The sequence below is a fragment of the Salmo trutta genome, chromosome 3 (assembly GCF_901001165.1).
Source record: "Salmo trutta chromosome 3, fSalTru1.1, whole genome shotgun sequence".
In the NCBI taxonomy this organism is placed as follows: domain Eukaryota; kingdom Metazoa; phylum Chordata; class Actinopteri; order Salmoniformes; family Salmonidae; genus Salmo; species Salmo trutta.
In genome coordinates this window covers 25,596,465-25,619,391 of record NC_042959.1, presented here as the reverse complement: position 1 = coordinate 25,619,391, position 22,927 = coordinate 25,596,465, and the positions used below count along the sequence as shown (strand labels likewise).

General features: G+C 44.1%; 1 long non-coding RNA gene across 1 annotated transcript; it reads right to left on the bottom strand.

Annotated features, from left to right (window-relative positions):
* Positions 1 to 8,737: 8,737 nt before the first annotated feature.
* Positions 8,738 to 20,805, bottom strand: LOC115171089 (uncharacterized). The gene is made up of 3 exons (XR_003871141.1): positions 20,571 to 20,805; positions 20,387 to 20,486; positions 8,738 to 9,362 (listed from the first exon to the last, which is right to left on the bottom strand). It is a non-coding gene; the product is annotated as an uncharacterized LOC115171089 (long non-coding RNA).
* Positions 20,806 to 22,927: the final 2,122 nt, after the last annotated feature.

Genomic DNA, 22,927 nt, shown 5'->3' with positions numbered 1-22,927 from the left:
AGTGATCATTGGGACAGGATAGAGGATGTATGACACCACTCCCCAGGGAGGATGCAGGTGTGGAAAACGTCATGCCACTCATCTGCTATATTAACATTTTTCTTAACCTAAATCTGAGTCTGTACGCTTACCAACACATGCACACAACTATACAACACACTCAAGCTATCTATTCCGTTTGTTCTGAAATTCATGCAAGGTAGTGGCAGTACACTTTTTCCACAACAGCCTGTTTAACCACTATCCCTAACACATTCTGCCCAACCCAACCACACATGACCAATCCCCAAGCTAAGCTCTGAGGATGCTAGCTCTGCAACTTTAGCTTCCTTAGTGATTCTTCTACCCTAAGCCTTAAGCCTATTGGATAGCTAGCCTATAGACAACAACAACAGGCAATGACACGGCCCGTTTACACCCAAACACTCAGCGATCTGAACCCACTAACCCTTCGACCATTGTCCCACTGCCTTTGTTAGAACCTGGAGCTGTTTGTTGACATAGCTCCAACCCTCGTTGAGTCCCACTCTATCCCTGTCCTCCCCCCAAACACCCTGTCCTCTCCCGTTCAACCTTTCTGCCCCCTCTCTCCTCACCATCACCTAGCATCCTTGAACCAGCTTCCTGCCACAGGAAGAAGCTAAATCCCATCTGGTGGTCAGTGCCAGAAACAGACTTCCTGGAGCCGGGATGGTGGTGTTGAAACACCAATGTCAATTACAGGAGAGAGAGAGAGAGGTGAGGAAAGGGGAGAGAATGTTGTGGCCGTGCACTAATAAGATGGCAGGGACATCCACAGGTTTTCTTTACTTGTCCTATTATCCCAACTGTTACACGGAGAAGATTGTTGCTGTTTTCATTCTCATGCTTGCTAGCAGTAACCACAGCAGTCATTATGGAATGGCACCTCACGTTGAACAACAAAGGGGCTGATTGGCTGGCACTGCCATTCCAGCTGTAAGCAAGTGTAGGGTCTGAATCTATTCTGGCTAGAGAAGCACTCTGCTTTGTCTCAGATGTCAACCCATCAACATTCTTCAAATTCATATCAGCTGTTAGTGCAATGGTCACAGACAAGGTTCAGTGGTCACCGGCAGGGTGCAGTGGAGGGTGCAGTGGTCACCGACAGGGTGCAGTGGTCACCGGCAGGTTGAAGTGGTCACCGGCAGGGTGCAGTGGTCACCGGCAGGGTGCAGTGGTCACCGGCAGGGTGAAGTGGTCACCGGCAGGGTGAAGTGGTCACCGGCAGGGTGCAGTGGAGGGTGCAGTGGAGGGTGCAGTGCCCACCGGCAGGTTGAAGTGGTCAACGGCAGGGTGCAGTGGAGGGTGCAGTGGTCACCGGCAGGGTGCAGTGGTCAACGGCAGGGTGAAGTGGTCAACGGCAGGGTGCAGTGGAGGGTGCAGTGGAGGGTGCAGTGCTCACCGGCAGGGTGCAGTGGAGGGTGCAGTGCTCACCGGCAGGGTGCAGTGGAGGGTGCAGTGCTCACCAGCAGGGTGCAGTGGTCACCGGCAGGGTGAAGTGGTCACCGGCAGGTTGAAGTGGTCAACGGCAGGGTGCAGTGGAGGGTGCAGTGGAGGGTGCAGTGCTCACCGGCAGGGTGCAGTGGTCAACGGCAGGTTGAAGTGGTCAACGGCAGGTTGAAGTGGTCAACGGCAGGGTGCAGTGGTCAACGGCAGGGTGAAGTGGTCAACGGCAGGGTGCAGTGGTCAACGGCAGGGTGCAGTGGTCAACGGCAGGTTGAAGTGGTCAACGGCAGGTTGAAGTGGTCAACGGCAGGGTGAAGTGGTCAACGGCAGGTTGAAGTGGTCAACGGCAGGGTGAAGTGGTCAACGGCAGGTTGAAGTGGTCAACGGCAGGGTGAAGTGGTCAACGGCAGGTTGAAGTGGTCAACGGCAGGGTGAAGTGGTCAACGGCAGGGTTAAGTGGTCAACGGCAGGTTGAAGTGGTCAACGGCAGGGTGAAGTGGTCAACGGCAGGTTGAAGTGGTCAACGGCAGGGTGAAGTGGTCAACGGCAGGTTGAAGTGGTCAACGGCAGGGTGAAGTGGTCAACGGCAGGGTGAAGTGGTCAACGGCAGGGTGAAGTGGTCAACGGCAGGTTGAAGTGGTCAACGGCAGGGTGAAGTGGTCAACGGCAGGGTGAAGTGGACAACGGCAGGGTGAAGTGGTCAACGGCAGGTTGAAGTGGTCAACGGCAGGGTGAAGTGGTCAACGGCAGGGTGAAGTGGACAACGGCAGGGTGAAGTGGTCAACGGCAGGGTGAAGTGGACAACGACAGGGTGAAGTGGTCAACGGCAGGGTGAAGTGGACAACGGCAGGGTGAAGTGGTCAACGGCAAGGTGAAGTGGTCACTTTCCTTTCCCAATGATCTAACAGCCTTGTGTTTTCCCCGGCCTCCTCCAAACCCATGGGGTTGACGACACTATATCACTCAGTGAGAACAAAGGCTACTAAATGTCTTCTTTCTTTATGGTGGTTATGCAGCATGGCCACTCTTTGGCGTTTACACCAAATCTTGTCTATTAATTAACATGCCCTAGGCCTAGCATGCTAAATGCTAACAAAATGCTATAAACAACCCCAGCTGTTAGCCCCTTAGCATTAGCACTAGGCATTACACAACCCAGACACAACACAGTGATAAACCTGCACTTTGACTTCCTGTGAGTGGCCGTGCCAAACATAACTTTATACCACACTGCCTGTGATATTGTAACACCAGCCCGAACAATCACCTACCACAGTCCTTGGGAACATCAGCAAAACCTGTGTTGCTTCATTCACCTTTATGGTTTATTGTTTTCCTTACTGACTATGACACTTTAACAGAAGTGTTTTTATTTATGTGATAATAGAGAATGCAGGGGTTGGGCTTCTAGGAAGAGGAAGGAATAGGTGGGATACAAATGAGCTTGACTTTCATTTAACTTCGTTTCCAACGGTAACTTGATTGTGAACACATTCCCACTCATAACAATGAATTGAATCATAAAAAATCACAAAAATCCCTCCACAATAAGGTCTTGTTAGCCTAATCCAGTGGTTCCCAACCAGGGGTACTAGGAATTCAGTTGTTGGTACAGCAACGGAAAAATGGCAAGACATCAACTAGTACAGAAACATGATAAAGACTTATGACAACAAGCAAAAACTACAACACACACTGCCACAAGGGTCCCATTTTAGTCTTCAAACTGTCTGTGTTTCCTTTCTGATGATAAGGAGGAGCTGATTAGGATTGGGTGGAATCTTAACACAGACTATCCACCCCCATCCTCTGCTACTGCGGAACCCTGTCATAGGGCCAAATTCTACACTGAAACACACTTGCGTTAAGTCATACATTGATGTCAACGGAGGACTCGCACCACAGTCTGAGTTGCGCGAGCAGTCTCAATTTAAAACTTGGCCATTGACAGTAAACACTTTTTCCATTGTCTTTTTACCTCGGGGTCAACACTTCCTTTCTGGCTTCCACTGTGGTGATTTAGACAGAAAGCATGCCTTAAAGACAGTAAACACTAGACACTGATCCAGTTGGCTTCTAGCCCCGACACAACGATAGGGAAGGGAAGTTTCCCCTTACAGAGACTGACTGACTTCCGCTGACCTGGATACACCATCCGCCTATCATGCAGTATGGAGATGGAACATTCCAAAACAGACTCATTTTGGTCTGACTAACATATAAGTGCAAATGTTCTGGAAACGAGAAACCAGAGACCTTCAGACTTTCTCTGACAATGTGTTTGGAAAATAATTAAGGGGAGGGTACAAGGAATCAAGGGAAGACAATATTGACAATGAGCCCATCACAACGTTGTGTGGATGTGTCATACATAGACCTACTGTAACTGTGCAGCAATGTCATTTCTACAACAACAACAAGTATCACTGCTGTAATTCCTTTATGGGATGTGATTGCATGTGTACAATGACATAGTGGCCTATTGACAGAAGGAAAAGTTGTTATAGTGGTTTTACCTTGGCGTGAGTGTCTGGTGAGGGGAGAAGGTCAGTTGGCCTGAGAATGACAGGAAGCTACAATTAACCCCAGGAGCAATGCTACTTCCACACACGACAGACACCTATAGCCTAAACTTCCTTGGGTTTTTCAAGTTACAAGCTGCAAAAAAATCACTGTTAACGAATGATGCACTCACACTTCATTGAAGTGTTTGGCACTGGCACATGGCATGTCCCAATATCTCAAAATGGCTTCCTCTCTCGCATGCCCTCTCCCTTAGTACGTAAGTCCTGTTCACAGTGATTACTTGAGTTCAATTCTAGGTTGAGCATTCCACTGGCAGCCTATTACTCCAGCATCGGGTTGATTCGATGACAATAGCGAAATCTAAGACCGTTCAAACAGATGCATTCTTCACATGCCTACACATTTTCCCTCAATGGAGGACTTACATTCTACTAAGGATGAGAGAATGGGTTCATGATGTTATCTCCCAACTGAAAGCAAATGTTTATAACCGATAAAATGAGCAAGAAGCTGCAGTGTAATTGGTGTCAGTGTTTCATGACACACACACAAAAAAAACATGTATAAACAGTGACTACGAATTAAGATACATGTCCAAGTCTCTAGAAGCAATTCTTTCTTTGTTGTCAGTCAACCTTGAGTTTTATCTGCATTTTATTAGCAATTCCTTCACGGAGCTGTTGAGAGCATATCAGGACCCGAGGCTCATCCCAAGTTTACTGTGAATGGCTCACAGGACTTCAGAGGAGAAGGAAGCTCCACAGATTTTCTCCATGCTGGCACACAATACAAACGTTTTTATCTCTTTTTCCTCTCTCCAACTTCGTCTTTCTTCATGTGTATCCCAGTTGTTTAAGGGGGGGAAAAAAATATGGGTTTACTGGTCTCTTGTGGAGGCAATGGTTCAGACGACAGTTAGCATATTAAGTGTTTTTCGCAAGCTAAACTATTGACCTGCGAAGCTGCCCATTGGAATTTTGCTAAGCTATGAACAGGGAATCAATAGGGCCAGTGTGATGCGCAAACAGTATCAATGAGAAATGAATTCAGCTTCTAAACATGAGTAGAATACTTGTAACTTAGATCATGAGCTTTAGTGTATGTGTGTTTATGTAGGCCAGTGTGAGCTAGCCAGCTGTGGAACACTTGGTGTGGAAAAGCTTCAATTCAGACAGGAAGTCCATTGGCACAGACATCTTTTTACCCACAGTTCTAAGGGATAATAAGAGCTAATGTGGCATCAGTTATGGGGCAACCACCACAGCATCTGTGCACCACACTATGTTCCTGGACAAACCAGTACACAACGGTAGACTAAGGGTGCTTTAAAACCGATCAAAATGATGCATCGTAAACTCAGGAAAACCAATGGTGTTCAATGACAGCCATGCGTTGTGGCAATGCAAAGGTGCACAGAATGGGATGCACTACATTTCCGTGGAAGGATTTCTATTTTTGACGCAGCATATCCTGGCTACGGAGCTGACAACCAATTCAAAATGAATGGCATGAGGTTTCTCCCGCCTCATTTTCCATCACTCCACCACACCCCCGAAAGCACTCAGCAGACAACTATGCATCAGAAGTGGTTTGAAGCCGCCCCAACGCACACACACTTGGCTCTCGCACAGGCTGGAATAGTCAGTCAAATACCTGTCAATCTAAAACACCAAGTCCAGTAAAACAGAAAACGAGAGTTAGCCACAGTTTATTAATCCATCAGTAACCACTTCACCCAGTCAAACTAACCCCCACACACTACTGTCATCTTAATCGTCTGTTGGACTTTCTTTAAGTAGACCCACTCTGGAAGCCACCCACTGGCGCCCCTGGAAGATGAAACCGTGGCCCCCCCCAGGGTGAGGGGGGTTTGCTCCTCCCCTGGTGAATAATTTAGTACATTTGTCTGGGAATGTGTTTTCTAACATTAATGCAGGCATGATGCATTCCACAACATTTATTCCGTGCAGAAGAGAACGGGAAACCATACTGTTTCCATAGTCCCTAAACATCTAGCACTGGGATACCCAACCCTCCGCTCGAGGGCTTTTGATCCAACCCTGTTCTAAACACACCTGACCATACTAAGCACCTGTTCATCAGGACTTGATTAGATTACATAGAAGCCTGCACATCTATTATCTCTTCAAGAGTAGGGTTGGCCACCACAGATCTGGGGTGACATTTAATAGATTTAAAAACCTCCAGAAGAACACAGGTGGAGATTAATGATGTATCATAGTCCAGTTGCATACAAACTTACCCACTCCTCCTGCCACTCGTCTCTGGTGCTTCTCATGCTGCTCTTTTATGGTATGGACTCTATACACGTTTCCATAGCAGCGGAATGGAACTGTTACTTTCATTATTTTGAATTGTTAGATACTACTGCGCTGTTGGTGCTAGGAACACAAGTATTTCGCTGCACCCACAATAACATCTGCTAAATATGTGTATGCAACCAATACAATTAGATTTGATCATGAAGGATATTTGGAATCATTCCACAGTGTACAGTAGGATTCTGGGATAGTATTACCATAATATTTATATGAGTCGTACTACTCTACTGTAAAGACTATCCAGATGGGGCAGAAACGTTTGAACCCCTCTTTCATCCTAAATTGAATCCCCCAACTCCAATTAAGTCTTTAAAGCAACCAGATGCTGTTCTGTCTGTGGTTATACTCCTTTCCCAAAACAGATTTTCCCCACATGACAAGCTGGTAAAGCTGAAGGCTTGGGGGAGCCCAAACACATAAGTGTCCCATATGTGCATTGGTGTCAAATGAATGTTTACAATTTAAATACTGATTGTCAAGTCTACACAACTTCAATGCAAATAGAATCAACGTGTTTAATATTGTTAAAGGTGATTTATTTATGCAGATAACATTTAAATACATATTTTTTTTATTCAAAAGTATTCCAGTATTTTAGTTGAGTGCAATTGAGCATCTCACCTGAATTCAAATTCACAGATGTGGAAAGGAGGTTGGGATTGGGGTGGGTGGAGAGAGGGATTTTAGTTCTTCTTTGTGATAAAAAAAAATAAAACTAACAATGCTGCAATTGTACATTTAAATTCGTAATACGAATATATTGGGTAACACTTTACTTTAAGTCCACATTCATTAATATGTAACTAAATAGTAATACATGTATTTATAACATAGTTACATGTAATTACTAGTTACACTGTAATAAGGTTTTATCGATATGTTATTACACAAGTGGAACAAGGACATGTAATTACAAATCTACTTAGAGGTTATTCCACATGTGTAATTACGCATGATTGATGTATGTGTAATTAGAAGAGGTCTTGTTCCAAATGTAACTAACATGTTAGTCTCCTGTGTAGCAGCGCCATGTTAACAATGCAGCCTGTTGTGTAACCTTGTTACATGTAATTACATAAGTCACTACCACCTAAATAGGCTAGGCTAGGACTCCGTCAGCTGTTGTAGCAAACCCTGTCATTAACTACAGCTTGTTGTCTTATTTCCATATTATTTGGCTTAAAGGATGTACTGAATTAAATGTAAGAGCAATGTATTTACAATGGATATGCATGTAGCTATAATGTACCTACCCAGGAGCAAGCAACTTAATATAAAGTGAAACACATAATGGTATAACCTTAGTAGATTTGTATTTATATGTAACTAGGCAAGTCAGTTAAGAACAAATTCATATTTACAATGAAAGCCTTGGAAGAGGTGTTAACTGCCTTGTTCAGGGGCAGAACCACCTTGTCAATTTTTACCTTGTCAGCTCGGGGACCTTATCTAGCAACCTTTCGGTTACTGGCCCAACGCTCTAACCACTAGGCTAGCTGCTACGTATGTGCTTTGAAAGGAATTTAAGAGTTTATTTCTCTGGCTTCAAAGGTGTTACGTAATTGAAACGTTGTTCAAAATAACATCATCTATAATGTTACAGTAGGTACTCATGAGCAAGCAGCTTCAAGTAAAGTGAGACACAGTAGGGTCAACCTTTTTATTACAATCATTGGGGTAATACACTTCAATGTAGAATAACTTGTTACAGCACCAATAAGTGTAATTACAATGTACTTTCAATGCCATTACATATTTCACAGGATATATCCAAATGTTATTTATTACAATGTTGTTATAAAGAAAAATATCGTAACTAAAATGTTTCTACACAGGAACAAGCAACTTAACGTGAAGTGAAACACATTGTGCATTACTCATGTAATTACTATGTTACAATTTAGGCAGACACCCAATAAAGCACTTGTATTTGTGATCAATGGGAATCCATCTCAACCTTTAAGTGTAATTACAATATGCTTTCAATTAAATTACATATTTCACAGGCTACATCAACATTTCAGTTATTACAACGTTGTTATAAACAAAAGTATTGTAAATAATGTTTTTATGCAGGAACAAGCAACTTAATGTAAAGTGAAACCCATTTTATTTAGTCATGTAATTCATATGTAGTTACTATGTTACGTGTTTTTGATTGTAGAAGTTGAAGTTTGGTAAGACACGGAGGGTTGGTGCATAACCTGTTGATACGACAGTGATATGTTTGGAAACAATGGAATCGAGAGTCTCCCGTTTCATGTGATATACATTGTTACGTGGAGTGACCCAAAAAGCACAGATAGCAACCAAACATGCTTATAACCCTGTCAAAATAATGAAACATTAATTTGCTTTAGGATGGTAGTTCCAAAGACATCACATTGGTTGATATAAATGAAATGTTGAGATTGTTGTTTTTGGCAAATTAGAGCTTGCAGGGGATGCTTGATTTAAAGGGCCGGTATTGACCGCTATTTAAATTGACACGGCAAAATACCTGGCACTGGGTACTCCCGGCTACATTTCCTCTAGGGGGTGCATGCAAAGAGTGAAAAATCTTACAGCTGACATACTAATCGGATGTCTTTGAAGAGTTGAGAGAGAACTCCTTTCTTATTTTCTTTACCCAACCAGTACGTCCACTCAATAAAATGGAGATGCTTCTTTAAACTTTTTGGGGTTCCGATTTCCCCTTAGCCTCCAGACCTGGCCCTTTATTGTCTGCCAAGCTCTTTCAATGTGCTGTGTGTGACATCCTGTGTGAGGATCCACACAGTTGTTTGTGTGGTTGACTGTCTGGTGATTGTAACCCAGCCCATTCAGAGACCTGACATACTCTCTCCAGCAGTCTCTCAGAATGGTGGAACCTCTTCGCACATGTCGCCTGATGATAGGGATTAAGGTTTCCTGTGAACGGTTTTCCACCATTTTAAGAACTGTGCGCCGTCTGTTGTGTTTGACCTCCATCATCCCAAACACCAAACCCTGTCTTCTCCACGTTTGCCCCATCCTTCCACGATTGTACTGAAAGATAGGAACAAGTGCATATGGTTATTTTGTGACAGGGAGCTGGCCAGTGGTTAGTCGCGCCTTGGAATGGCGGAGATCAGTAAATCCATGGGAACTAGCAGAATGTCACTTATGACGCAAGCTAAGGTCTGATGGGTGAAGTTGTATAATGTTGAAAGACCTGAAACATGATCCTAGGAAACATCACTGATGATGTGTCCAAATAGCACAGAGATGTATTTATCAAATAAATCAGTATATAAAATGGGCAAGCCCTCTATTTTTGATCCATATCAGTATATCTACTGAGGAGAAATTTAATAAGGCAACTGATGAAATATATACACAAAGTAAGTGAAATATATCCACAAATTATCTCTGTTCCCAAGTCCAGATAATGAATATTACTACATCAAAATTGATCATGCTATGCCTTTCTCTTGTGTGAGAACTTGGATAAATCCATCACCAAAGCCTTCCTCCTCTTGAACCTCCTCAGGGCTTTGTTGCAGACCTTCAATAATGAGAGGTAAGACAAATGTTGGTGATATGAGAAAACTTGAGTGTCCCAGGGAAGCATGGCCCCCAACTTCTATAGGAGGGGCACCGAAATCAAATCTCACTTCGGGTCCCAAATCGTCTGGAGCGGACACTGCTCCTGTCTCATGTGGAAATACACTTTAGAGGAGGCTGGTGGCTGGAATGGAATTGCAATGAGCCCGTCCTCCTATAGCTCCTCCTACCAACCTGCAGTGGTCAATGTCAGCCTGGCCTGGCAGTGTACATTCCTATAACCTATGAGACTAGCTAACTAGGCTACATAGGAGCTCAAGATGACAGTTATATTCACTGTACATTTACATATTCAAATACACTGCTCAAAAAAATAAAAGGAACACTAAAATAACACATCCTAGATCTGAATGAATGAAATAATCTTATTAAATACTTTTTTCTTTACATAGTTGAATGTGCTGACAATAATCAATGGAAATCCAATTTATCAACCCATGGAGGTCTGGATTTGGAGTCACACTCAAAATTAAAGTGGAAAACCACACTACAGGCTGATCCAACTTTGATGTAATGTCCTTAAAACAAGTCAAAATGAGGCTCAGTAGTGTGTGTGGCCTCCACGTGCCTGTATGACCTCCCTACAACGCCTGGGCATGCTCCTGATGAGGTGGCGGATGGTCTCCTGAGGGATCTCCTCCCAGACCTGGACTAAAGCATCCGCCAACTCCTGGACAGTCCGTGGTGCAACGTGGCGTTGGTGGATGGTGCGAGACATGATGTCCCAGATGTGCTCAATTGGATTCAGGTCTGGGGAACGGGCGGGCCAGTCCATAGCATCAATGCCTTCCTCTTGCAGGAACTGCTGACACACTCCAGCCACATGAGGTCTAGCATTGTCTTGCATTAGGAAGAACCCAGGGCCAACCGCACCAGCATATGGTCTCACAAGGGGTCTGAGGATCTCATCTTGGTACCTAATGGCAGTCAGGCTACCTCTGGCGAGCACATGGAGGGCTGTGCGGCCCCCCAAAGAAATGCCACTCCACACCATGACTGACCCACCGCCAAACCGGTCATGCTGGAGGATTTTGCAGGAAGCAGAACGTTCTCCACGGCGTCTCCAGACTCTGTCACATCTGTCACATGTGCTCAGTGTAAACCTGCTTTCATCTGTGAAGAGCACAGGGTGCCAGTGGCGAATTTGCCAATCTTGGTGTTCTCTGGCAAATGCCAAACGTCCTGCACGGTGTTGGGCTGTAAGCACAACCCCCACCTGTGGACGTTGGGCCCTCATACCACCCTCATGGAGTCTGTTTCTGACCGTTTGAGCAGACACATGCACATTTGTGGCCTGCTGGAGGTCATTTTGCAGGACTCTGGCAGTGCTCCTCCTGCTCCTCCTTGCACAAAGGCGGAGGTAGCGGTCCTGCTGCTGGGTTGTTGCCCTCCTACGGCCTCCTCCACGTCTCCTGATGTACTGGCCTGTCTCCTGGTAGCGCCTCCATGCTCTGGACACTACGCTGACAGACACATCAAACCTTCTTGCCACAGCTCACATTGATGTGCCATCTTCGATGAGCTGCACTACATGAGCCACTTGTGTGGGTTGTAGACGCCGTCTCATGCTACCACTAGAGTGAAAGCACCGCCAGCATTCAAAAGTGACCAAAACATCAGCCAGGAAGCATAGGAACTGAGAAGTGGTCTGTGGTTACCACCTGCAGAGCCACTCCTTTATTGGGGGTGTCTTGCTAATTGCCTATAATTTCCACCTGTTGTCTATTCCATTTGCACAACAGCATGTGAAATTTATTGTCAATCAGTGTTGCTTCCTAAGTGGACAGTTTGACTTCACAGAAGTGTGATTGACTTGGAGTTACATTGTGTTGTTTAAGTGTTCCCTTTATTTTTTTGAGCAGTATATTTCTTACAGTACAGTACTCCTCATTTCAAACTCTCCCAAAGTTCTCTAGGCCAATCAATACCAGTTGTAACATTAACTTACCATATGTATCAATCTTTGCACGCATGCCGGATCATTTTCTGCTTGTGGCCACAGGACAGCTCACAGATTTCTTGAGCAGGCCTTTCTTCTGAAGGTATTTGATAACCTTTTTTTGTTTTTCTGCTTTTTTCTTCTGACAATATATCACTTAGCACACAAGCCATGTTCAATTCAAAATCCCTGGGTCGGGTAAAAACAGTATTGGATCTGGGTGCACAGTTTAAGAGTTTAAATTTGTATCCAGCGGTAATTATAGAAATTGGCGTGAAATACCCATGTGCAGGAAATTGTAGTAACATCATTCAGCAAAGAAACAGATGTTCACTTGTTCTCATGTTGTTGAACAACAGCCAACGTTGACCAAGGACAACCAAGGTAAATAAATAGTAAGATATGAAAGTAGTTAAAATTTAGAATTGAATTTGTCTTGATAATGGGTGGATTTCATCTGATATCTCAGTGCAAATGAGGCTCTTTTTGTGGGACAATCTCATTCTCGGTCCCAGCCTGTCGTTAGCTAAGGTCTAAGTGACACAGCTGGAATTTAGCTGTTTACACAAACAGTAACTAGCTAGTTGTATTTCTAATCAATAAGGCATGAGGGGTTGTGTTATATGGCCAATATACCACGGCAAAGGGCTGTTCTTATGCACGACTGTCACGCCCTGACCTGAGAGAGCCGTTTTTCTCTGTTTAGTTAGGTCAGGGTGTGATATGGGGTGGGCATTCTATGTGTTTTGTTTCTATGTTTTGGCCAGGTATGGTTTCCAATCAGTGGCAGCTGTCTATCGTTGTCTCTGATTGGGAACCATACTTAGGCAGCCCTTTTTCCCTCCTTCAGTTGTGGGATCTTGTTGTTGCGCAGCTGTCTTTGAGCAGCCCCAGAGCGTCACGGTCCTTTCTGTTTATTGTTTTGTTCGGTTTTCCTTCAATAAAGTATGTGGAATTACCGGCATGCTGCGCCTTGGCTTATTTACGACAGGGAGTTCGAGGACAGGGATCGTGACAACGACACAATGCGGAGTGCCTGGATACAGCTCTTAGCGATGGTATATTGGCCATATACCACAAACCACCGAGGTGCCTTTTGCTAGTATCAACTGGATACCAAAGTAATTAGAGGAGTAAAAATACATGTTTCGTCATACCCGTGATATGCCACGGCTGTCAGCCAATCAGCATTCAGGGCTCGAACCACCCATTTTATAATGTGAATTATATTATCTTCACTTGGTTTATTATCTAGCTAACAATGTAAGACGCAAAAGGCATGTTAATCGTTGCCATAGCAGGATAAGCCAGTTTGCTGACAGTGGTTGTTAGGCTAGCCAGCTTATGTTGGTTATCCAACTGTCAGCTAACTTTTTGATGGCTAGCTAACTACAGTTGGATAACCAACTGTAATTAGCTAGCTAATTACATTATAATAGCATTAGCTAGGAGCCAGGCTAAACACTGGCCATGTATAGCCATTTGCCATGTTTAGCCTGCCTATAGCTTGGCCACGTGTAGCAGAATAGAAGCCCATTCAAATAGTCCAGATCGAACTTAATGTCCTTCACTGGGGATCCCGAGTGGTGCAGTGGTCTAAGGCACTGCATCTCAGTGCAAGAGGCATCACTACAGTCCCTGGTTCAAATCCAGGCTGTATCACATCCGGCTGTGATTGGGAGTCCCATAGGGCAGTGCACAATTGGCCCAGCATTGTCCTGGTTTGGCCGGGGTAGGCCGTCATTGTAAATAAGAATTTGTTCTTAACTGACTTGCCTAGTTAAATAAAAAATAAGCAAATGTAAAGTCATTAGCCTGTACAGTGGCCTAGTTTGCTAGCAACCTAAGTTAATAAGCTAAGATTAATGTTACTAGCTAGGCTAGTCTACTGTCAGTGTGGTGATAGCTAAGTTTAGCTTAGCCAAACCATTTGATGGTATTTACTGTTAGCTAGACAAGCTGGCTGCTAGATGTATGCCATAGCTCTAGCCAGCTCATTAGAAGTTGTTACCAACATTGTAGTTAGTTGTGACATACCAATTTCCACATAAGTAATAACCTAATACTACAATAAGTATATACAATGTAGATATACAGTAATAGCTCCTATATGATAATATATCTGTAATACCTGATGAATTAATATAATTGGCTTTAGAAGTATTATGCAGTGTTGCACTTGTTATAACCATAGCAAGAATGAATACCTGCAATTACAAAAAAGTACATTTTAGTAGCTTTTTAGATGAGAGCTCACTAGACCCTTAGTGATTCTGAAAACCATGTTTGTATGTCCCACACATTTATTAACGGCTTCCCTTTGGAAAGCATGACACATTTTTTAACAGTACTTTGGTTTACACTGAAAATGTGTTATTTGTTCATCCATAAAATGTCACGTAAAAGGACTAAAAATACAAGATGGCGTCATTAGCAGAGGATGATGCCATAACCGAAGTGGTAGATGTCGAGATCCCTAAGCAAGAGATACAGGAACCAACTGTGGTTGCTCTAGATGATGATATATATACATCCAATATATGGTAAGTATTGCTTGATTCGTCATCATTTTTGGTCCCAGTAGAAACACTACAATTATTTTGGGGAGAAAGTTAAATATCTGACCCGACCAAAGCACCAGACTCTGTCGGCTCTTTAATATTGTTTATGTGACGAGTCTGTAATATTGACACTGCAAAGTGCTAGCTAGTAGGTAGAACCTTTGTAAGCTTCAGTTCATATTTCAGTTCAGAAGTGCGGCAACCATGAATTGATCAGAGAGGGTGATGGGAGCCTCGCCCCATGCATATACTTATACCCCTTTCACACCAAGAAACCAGGGTTTTACCCTGTGTATTTGAAGTAGGTAAAACCTGTGTCAGACCCATTCATACTAAACCTATGACACAGGTAATAAGCATGCAAGTCGGTTCATGGAAAATACCTGTTCAGCACACTAGTAGTACTGTTGTGATTGTACATTACTGACTACTGGTCAGTGAACACAGATCGATCCATACAGACCAACAGCTCACCCATGCTTACACGTGTTATTCGGTAGGCCCTAAATCCATCTTTATTGTTTGTGTTTTGAATATTGTGGAGGAAAGAATGGTTATCCGACCTGCTTGTGTGTGTATCACAGATCTGTGCATTAGCCAGGCTATAAACTATAAAAAGGGCAGGCTGGTCCATTGCCTAGTGGTTGGGAATCCCTGCTGTAACCATTCATCTGTTGGCTGACAGCCTGAATGTTCTCTGTGTTTCTCCCTTTAGTACAAGGGGGTCAGACTCCCTCCATATGAGAACCAAGTCCTGTCTCATCTGTTGGTCAGTGTGTTTGCATATATTGAAAAAAAAATCTGATTTGCAGATTATAAATATCGGCACAACACTAATCAAATATATATATTTTATCTTTCTTCATGTTTAGCATTTTAGTCACTGTTAAGTTCCAGCACATATCACAAACAGGTATCCATACCAAAACCATACAACATAACCTCAATCACCTACAGAAAACAGGGTATCCAAAAAACATATGTTTCAAACAATATACTTTGGCGCCACCTTCTGTTAAAATTTGCCAACTGGCGGAAGATGAACATGGACAGAAACGTCTCACACACAACTCCTCCCTGTAACAATCTCTTCCCATTTCTCCCATCTCTCTCATCCCTCCCTTCCTTCATTGCTCCCCCTTTCCTCCTCAGTGAGGCAGAGGACAGTGCTGGCGGGCTGGGTAAGGTCCAGACCCAGGTAGAATCGAAACACAGAATACAGAAGCCCCAGTGTGGAGAACCCGATTAGAACCTACAGAACCTTAGCACTGAAATACAGAGGGGCTAGTCTGGGAGGGAGATAAGGAGGGGGAGAGGGAGAGCAGGAAATATATATTTTAGGGAATTATTGAGCAATAATTCAGAATCAAATCAAATTGTATTTGTCACATGCGCCGAATACAATAGGTATAGACCTTACAGTGAAATGCTTACTTACAAGCCCTTAACCAACAATGCTTTAAGAAGTAAAAAAAATAAAACAATAAGTGAAGTAAAAAATTGAAAATAAAAGTTACAAATAAAACAGCAGCAGTAAAATAACAAGCAAGGCCATATACAGGGGGTACCAGTATAGAGTCAATGTTCGGGGGCACCGGTTAGTTGAGGTAATATGTACATGTAGGTAGAGTTAAAGTGACTATGCACAGATTATAAACAGTAAGTAGCAGCAGCGTAAAAGAGGGGTCTGGGTAGCCCTTTGATTAGCTGTTCAGGAGTCTTATGGCTTGGGGGTAGAAGCTGTTAAGAAGCCTTTTGGACCTCGACTTGCCGCTCCGGTACTGCTTGAAGTGCGGTAGCAGAGAGAACCGTCTATGAATAGGGTGGTTGGAGTCTTTGACTATTTTTTCGGGCCTTCCTCTGACTCCGCTTGATGATATAGAGGTCCTGGATGGCAGGAAGCTTGGCCCCAGTGATGTACTGCGCCGTGCGCACTACCCTCTGTAGTGCCTTGCGGTCAGAGGCCGAGCAGTTGCCATACCAGGCAGTGAAGCAACAAGTCAGGATGCTCTCGATGGTGCAGCCGTAGAACCTTTTGAGGATCTGAGGATCTTTTCAGTCTCCTGAGGGGGAATAGGCTTTGTCGTGCCCTCGTCATGACTGTCTTAGTGTGTTTGGATCAGGATAATTTGTTGGTGATGTGGACACAAAGGAACTTGAAGCTCTCAACCTGTTCCACTACAGCCCTGTCAATGGGGGCGTGCTCGTTCCTCCTTTTCAGGTAGCCCACAATCATCTCCTTTGTCTTGATCACGTTAAGGGAGAGGTTGTTGTCCTGACACCACACAACCAGGTCTCTGACCTTCCTATAGGCTGTGTCATCATTGTTGTGTCATCGGCAAACTTGATGATGGTGTTGGAGTCGTGCCAGGCTATGCAGTCATGAGTGAACACGGAGTACAGGAGGGGACTGAGGATCAGCGTGGCAGATGTGTTGTTCCCTACCCTTACCACCTGGTGGCGGCCCGTCAGGAAGTCCAGGATCCAGTTGCAGACGGAGGTGTTGAGTCCCAGGGTCCTTAGCTTAGTGATGAGCTTAGAGGCACTATGGTGTTGAACGCTGAGCTGTAGTCAATGAATAGCATTCTCACATAGATGTTCCTTTTGTCCAGGTGGGAAAGGGCAGTGTTGAGTGCAATAGAGATTGCATCATCTGTGGATCAGTTGGGGCGGTATGCAAATTAGAGTGGGTCTAGGGTTTTTGGGATAATGGTTTTGATGTGAGCCATGACCAGCCTTTCAAAGCACTTCATGGCTACAGACGTGAGTGCTACGGGTCGGTAGTCATTTAGGCAGATTACCTTAGTGTTTGTGGGCACAGAGACTATGGTGGTCTGCTTAAAACATGTTGGTATTACAGACTCAGTCAGGGACATGTTGAAATTGCCAGTGAAGACAACGGAGAGCGTGATCACACAATCATCCGGAACAGCTGGTGCTCTCATGCATGTTTCAGTGTTACTTGCCTCGAAGCGAGCATAGAAGTAATTTAGCTTGTCTGGTAGGTTCGTATCACTGGGCAGCTCGTGGCTGTGCTTCCCTTTGTAGTCTGTAATAGTTTGCAAGCCCTGCCACATCCAACAAGTGTCGGTGCCGGTGTAGTACGATTCAATCTTAGTCCTGTAGTGACGCTTTGCTTATTTGATGGTTCGTCGGAGGGCATAGTGGTATATCTTATAAGCTTCCGGGTTAGAGTCCTGCTCCTTGAAAGCGGCAGCTCTACCCTTTAGCTCAGTGAGGATGCTGCCTGTAATCTATGGCTTATGGTATGTACGTACGGTCACTTTGGGGACGACGTCATCGATGCACTTATTGATGAAGCCAGTGACTGATGTGGTGTACTCCTCAATGCCAACGGAAGAACTCCGGAACATATTCCAGTCTGTGCTAGCAAACCAGTCCTGTAGCTTAGCATCTGCTTCATCTGACCACTTTCTTATTGACCGAGTCACTGGTGCTTCCTGCTTTAGTTTCTGCTTGGAAGCAGGAATCAGGAGGATCGAATTATGGTCAGATTTGCCAAATGGAGGGCGAGGGAGAGCTTTGTACACGTCTCTGTGTGTGGAGTAAAGGTAGTCTAGAGTTTTTCTTCCCTCTGGTAACACATTTAACATGCTGATAGAAATTATGTAAAACTGACTTGAGTTTCCCTGCAATAAAGTCCCCGGCCACTAGGAGCACCCCCTCTGGATGAGCGTTTTTTATATTGATTAATTCACAATGAATGAGTGGATGATGTGTGTTTGAAGTATATTGACCAAACACATGACAAAATTAAATTTGTCTTGAACAGAATATGAGATTACAACTTTTCTAAAAGCTTCCTATGGGAAAGATATGGGGAAAGTGGCATTTGAGGAACTGTTTGAGCCTCCAGCTCAGGGCTGGCTCCAGGCATAAGCGACATAAGTGGTCGCTTAGCCCGACCGCAAAAAAAGAAGTATTTTTAGGAACTTAGTATCTCAACTTACTGTTGAGAGTTAGAATAGTAGAATACAGTGATAGAAAAAGTACCCATTTGTCATACTTGAGTAAAAGTAAAAGATTCCTCAATAGAAAATGAATCAAGTCAAAGTGAAAGTCAGCCAGTAAAATATTACTTCACAAAAAGTCTAAAGGTATTTGGTTTTAAATATACTTAAGTATCAAAAGTAAATGTAATTAGCAAAAATATACTTAAGTATCAAAAGTATAAATCATTTGAAATTGCTTATATTAAGCAAACCAGCCCGGACACTCCAACACTCAGAAATGATTTACACATTTTGAGAGTCTGCCAGATCAGAGGCAGTAGGGAGGACCAAGGATTTTCTCTTTATAGGTGTGTGATTTGACCATTTTCCTGTCTTGCTAAGCATTTAAAATGTAACACGTACTTTTAGGTGTCAGGGAAAATGTATGGAGTAAAAAGTACATTATTTTCTTTAGGAATGTCACAAAGTAAAAGTAGTCGAATATAAATCGTACAGATACCACCACAAAAACACAAAACTTTAAATTGTTTTTACTTAAGTACTTTATACCACTGGTAGAATACACAAGGTAGAAGTTTGAAATTTGGTTGTGCATCAGCAGTTTCTTGTTTTGTCAGTCATGGACAGTCAGTCAATTAGCCATGTCAGCTAACAATTTTTAGAGTGGTAAGTTAGTATAGCCAGTTATCATGGCTGAATACTGACCGTGCACGTGCCCAGGGGCGCTGACCTACAGTGGGCCCCCATTTAATTTGTTAGTCACTCTCACTCAGAGATCATAAGTATGGCATACAGTGCATTGGTAAAGTATTCAGACCATTTGACTTTTTCCACATTGTAACATTACAGCCTTAATTTAACATTTATAAAATTGTTTTTGTCCCTCATGAATCTACACACAATATCTGAAAATGACAATGCAAACCTGTTTTTTTTACATTCTTGCTAATTTAATTAAACAAATTAAAAATGAAATATCACCTTTACATAAGTATTCAGACCCTTTACTCAGTACTTTGATAAAGCACCTTTGGCAGCGATTACAGCCGAGTCTTCTTGGGTATGACGCTAAGCTTAGCACACCTGTATTTGGGGAGTTTCTCCCATTCTTCTCTACAGATCCTCTCAAGCTCTGTCAGGTTGGATGGCGTGCGTTGCTGCACAGCTATTTTCAGGTCTCCAGAGATGTTCGATCGGGTTCAAGTCCGGGCTCTGTCTGTGCCACTCAGGAACATTCAGACACTCGTCCCGAAGCCACTCCTGCATTGTCCAGTTGGAAGGGGAATCTTTGGCCCAGTCTGAGGTCCTGAGCGCTCTGGAGCAGGATTTCATCAAGAATCTCTCTGTAGTTTGCTCCGTTCATCTTTCCCTCAATCCTGACTAGTCTCCCAGTCCCTGCCGCTTAAAAACATCCCCACAGCATGATGCTGCCACCACCATGCTTCACCATAGGGATGGTGGCAGGTTTCCTCCAGACGTGATGCTTAGCATTCAGGCCTAAGAGTTCAATCTTGGTTTCATCAGACCAGAGAATCTTGTTTCTTATGGTCTGAGAGTCTTTAGGGGCCTTTTGGCAAACTCAAAGCGGGCTGTCATGTGCCTTATACTGAGGAGCGCCTTTATGGTAGAGTGGCCAGACGGAAGCCACTCCTCAGTAAAAGGCACATAATAATCCGCTTGGAGTTTGCCAAAAGGCCCCTAAAGACTCTCAGACCACAAGAAACAAGATTCTCTGGTCTGATGAAACCAAGATTGCAAAAATGAAATACCCACCCACACTAGTATAATGCTCCCCAAGTGTTTGATAAGACTAGGACATTTCCCAAGACTAGGTAATTTCTCTAGGGTATTTCAACAATAAGTCATTTCTCAAGTGCCATTAATTTCTGAGTGAAGGTTAAGAATGACACGTCAGGTTATTGCTTAAATGATATGTAGGTAAAGTGAAGACATTAGTAAACATTTCTGATCTACCAGCTCTAGCAGACTTACTGAGCTTTAAAGACTCTCTCAAACTCTGGCGGTCCCGAGGTGCTGGGCGGTGAGACTAAGTACTTGCGTCTGGCGTAGGTCACCTGGAGTGAGAAGTAAGCTGCGCCAAATACACACACCTTAGTCTGCAGGTAGCCATGCCCATAATATAAACACTTTATGCAATGTATAGTGAACAACTTACCTTGCTCTAACAAACCCAACACCGTTACTCCTGCAATGAGCACTACCTGATCCAGCATGTCTTAAGAGCTAAAAGTGTCTGTCTTTCCAACCCTGACTGAGGGGACCGATAGGTGTCAACTCAGGGCGAGAGGCTGCGATTTCCTGATCTTTGAGTGGCCTGGATCATGTGGGTAATTTATTATCCAATGGAATGCTTCATCAGGGGTTTGATCATTAGTCCAAACAGTTATCGTCATTTTGCAACTAAACCGAGTTTCTATGGGATAAATGTAGGTATGTCCCTCCCTGGTTCGTTACGCTTCTTCCACTTCCTAAAATCTTTGCAACAGAATCGGCATAATGATTACACCCCTGGTAGCCCAGTGCAATGGTCAAGCAGACAGTTTCATGTCTGTCTACGCATATTTATCTACGCTATATTACAAAAAGAAAACCAGCCCTGTTGCGGACACTGACGTTTTGCTCCCGGACAAATTAAACATATTTGCTCGCTTTTAGGACAACAGTGCCACTGACACGGCCCGCTACCAAAGCCTGTGGGCTCTTCCTCTCCGTGGCCAACGCGAGTAAAACATTTAAACGTGTTAACACTCGCAAGGCTGCCGGCCCAGACGGCATTCCTAGCCGCATCCTCAGAGCAGCTGGCTGGTGTGTTTATGGACATATTCAACCAATCCCTATCCCAGTCTGTTGTTACCACATGCTTCAAGATGGCCACCATTGTTCCTGTTCCCAAGAAAGCTAAGGTAACTGAACTAAATGACTATTGCCCCATTGCACTCACTTCTGTCATCATGAAGTGCTTTGAGAGACGAGTCAAGGACCATATCACCTCCACCCTACCTGACACCCTAGACCCACTACAATTTGCTTACCACCCCAATTAGGTTCACTGACGATGCAATCGCCATCACACTGCCCTATCCCATCTGGACAAGAGGAATACCTATGTAAGAATGCTGTTCATTGACTACAGCTCAGCATTTAACACCATAGTACCCTGCAAACTCATCATTACGCTCGAGACCCTGGGTCTCGACCCCGCCCAGTGCAACTGGGTCCAGGACTTTGACAGTCCGCCCCCAGGTGGTGAAGGTAGGAAACAACATCCCCACCCCGCTGATCCTCAACACTGTGGCCCCACAAGGGTGCTTTCTCAGCCCTCTCCTGTACTAACTCTTCACTCATGACTGCGTGGCCATGCACGCCTCCAACTCAATCATCAAGTTTGCAGACGACACTACAGTGGTAGGCCTGATTACCAACAACAATGAGACGGCCTACAGGGAGGAGGTGAGGGCCCTCCCAAGTGTGGCGTCAGGAAAATAACCTCTCACTCAACGTCAACAAAACAAAGGAGATGATTGTGGACTTCAGGAAACAGCAGAGGGAGCAGCCCCCTATCCACATCGATGGGACAGTAGTGAAGAAGGTGGAAAGTTTTAAGTTCCTCGGCGTACACATCACGGACAAACTGAAATGGTCCACCCACACAGACAGCGTGGTGAAGGCGGCGCAACAGCGCCTCTTCAACCTTAAGAGGCTGAAGAAATTTGGTTTGTCATCTAAAACACTCAAACTTTTACAGATGCACAATCAAGAGCATCCTGTCAGGCTGCATCACCGCCTGGTACCGCAATTGCACCGCAAGGCTCTCCAGAGGGTAGGGAGGTCTGCACAACGCATCACCGGGGGCAAACTACCTGCCCTCCAGGACACCTACAGCACCCGATGTCACAGGAAGGCCAAAAAGATCATCAAGGACAACAACCACCCGAGCCACTGCCTGTTCACCCTGCTATCATCCAGAAGGCGAGGTCAGTACAGGTGCATCAAAGCTGGGACCGAGAGACTGAAAAACAGCTTCTATCTCAAGGCCATCAGACTGTTAAACAGCTATCACTAACATAGAGAGGCTGCTGCCAACATACAGACTCGATTCATTAGCCACTTTAATAAAACAGACTTAAAGGTATCACTAGTCACTTTAAATAACGCCACTTTAATAAAGTTTACATAGAGGTATCACTAGTCACTTAAATAAAACCACTTTTATACTGTTTACATATCCTACATTACTCATATGTATATACTGTATTCTATACCATCTACTGCATCTTGCCTATGCCACACGCCATCGCTCATCAGTATATTTATAAGTACATATTCATCCTTTTACATTTGTGAGTATTAGGTAGTTGTTGTGAATTTGTTAGATTACTTGTTAGTCGGAACTAGAAGCACAAACATTTTGCTACTCGCATTAACATCTGCTAACCATGTGTATGTGACCAATAAAATGTGATATATCAGCGTAGAGGCTATGCTATATACTCCCCTACACATTTGGACAGT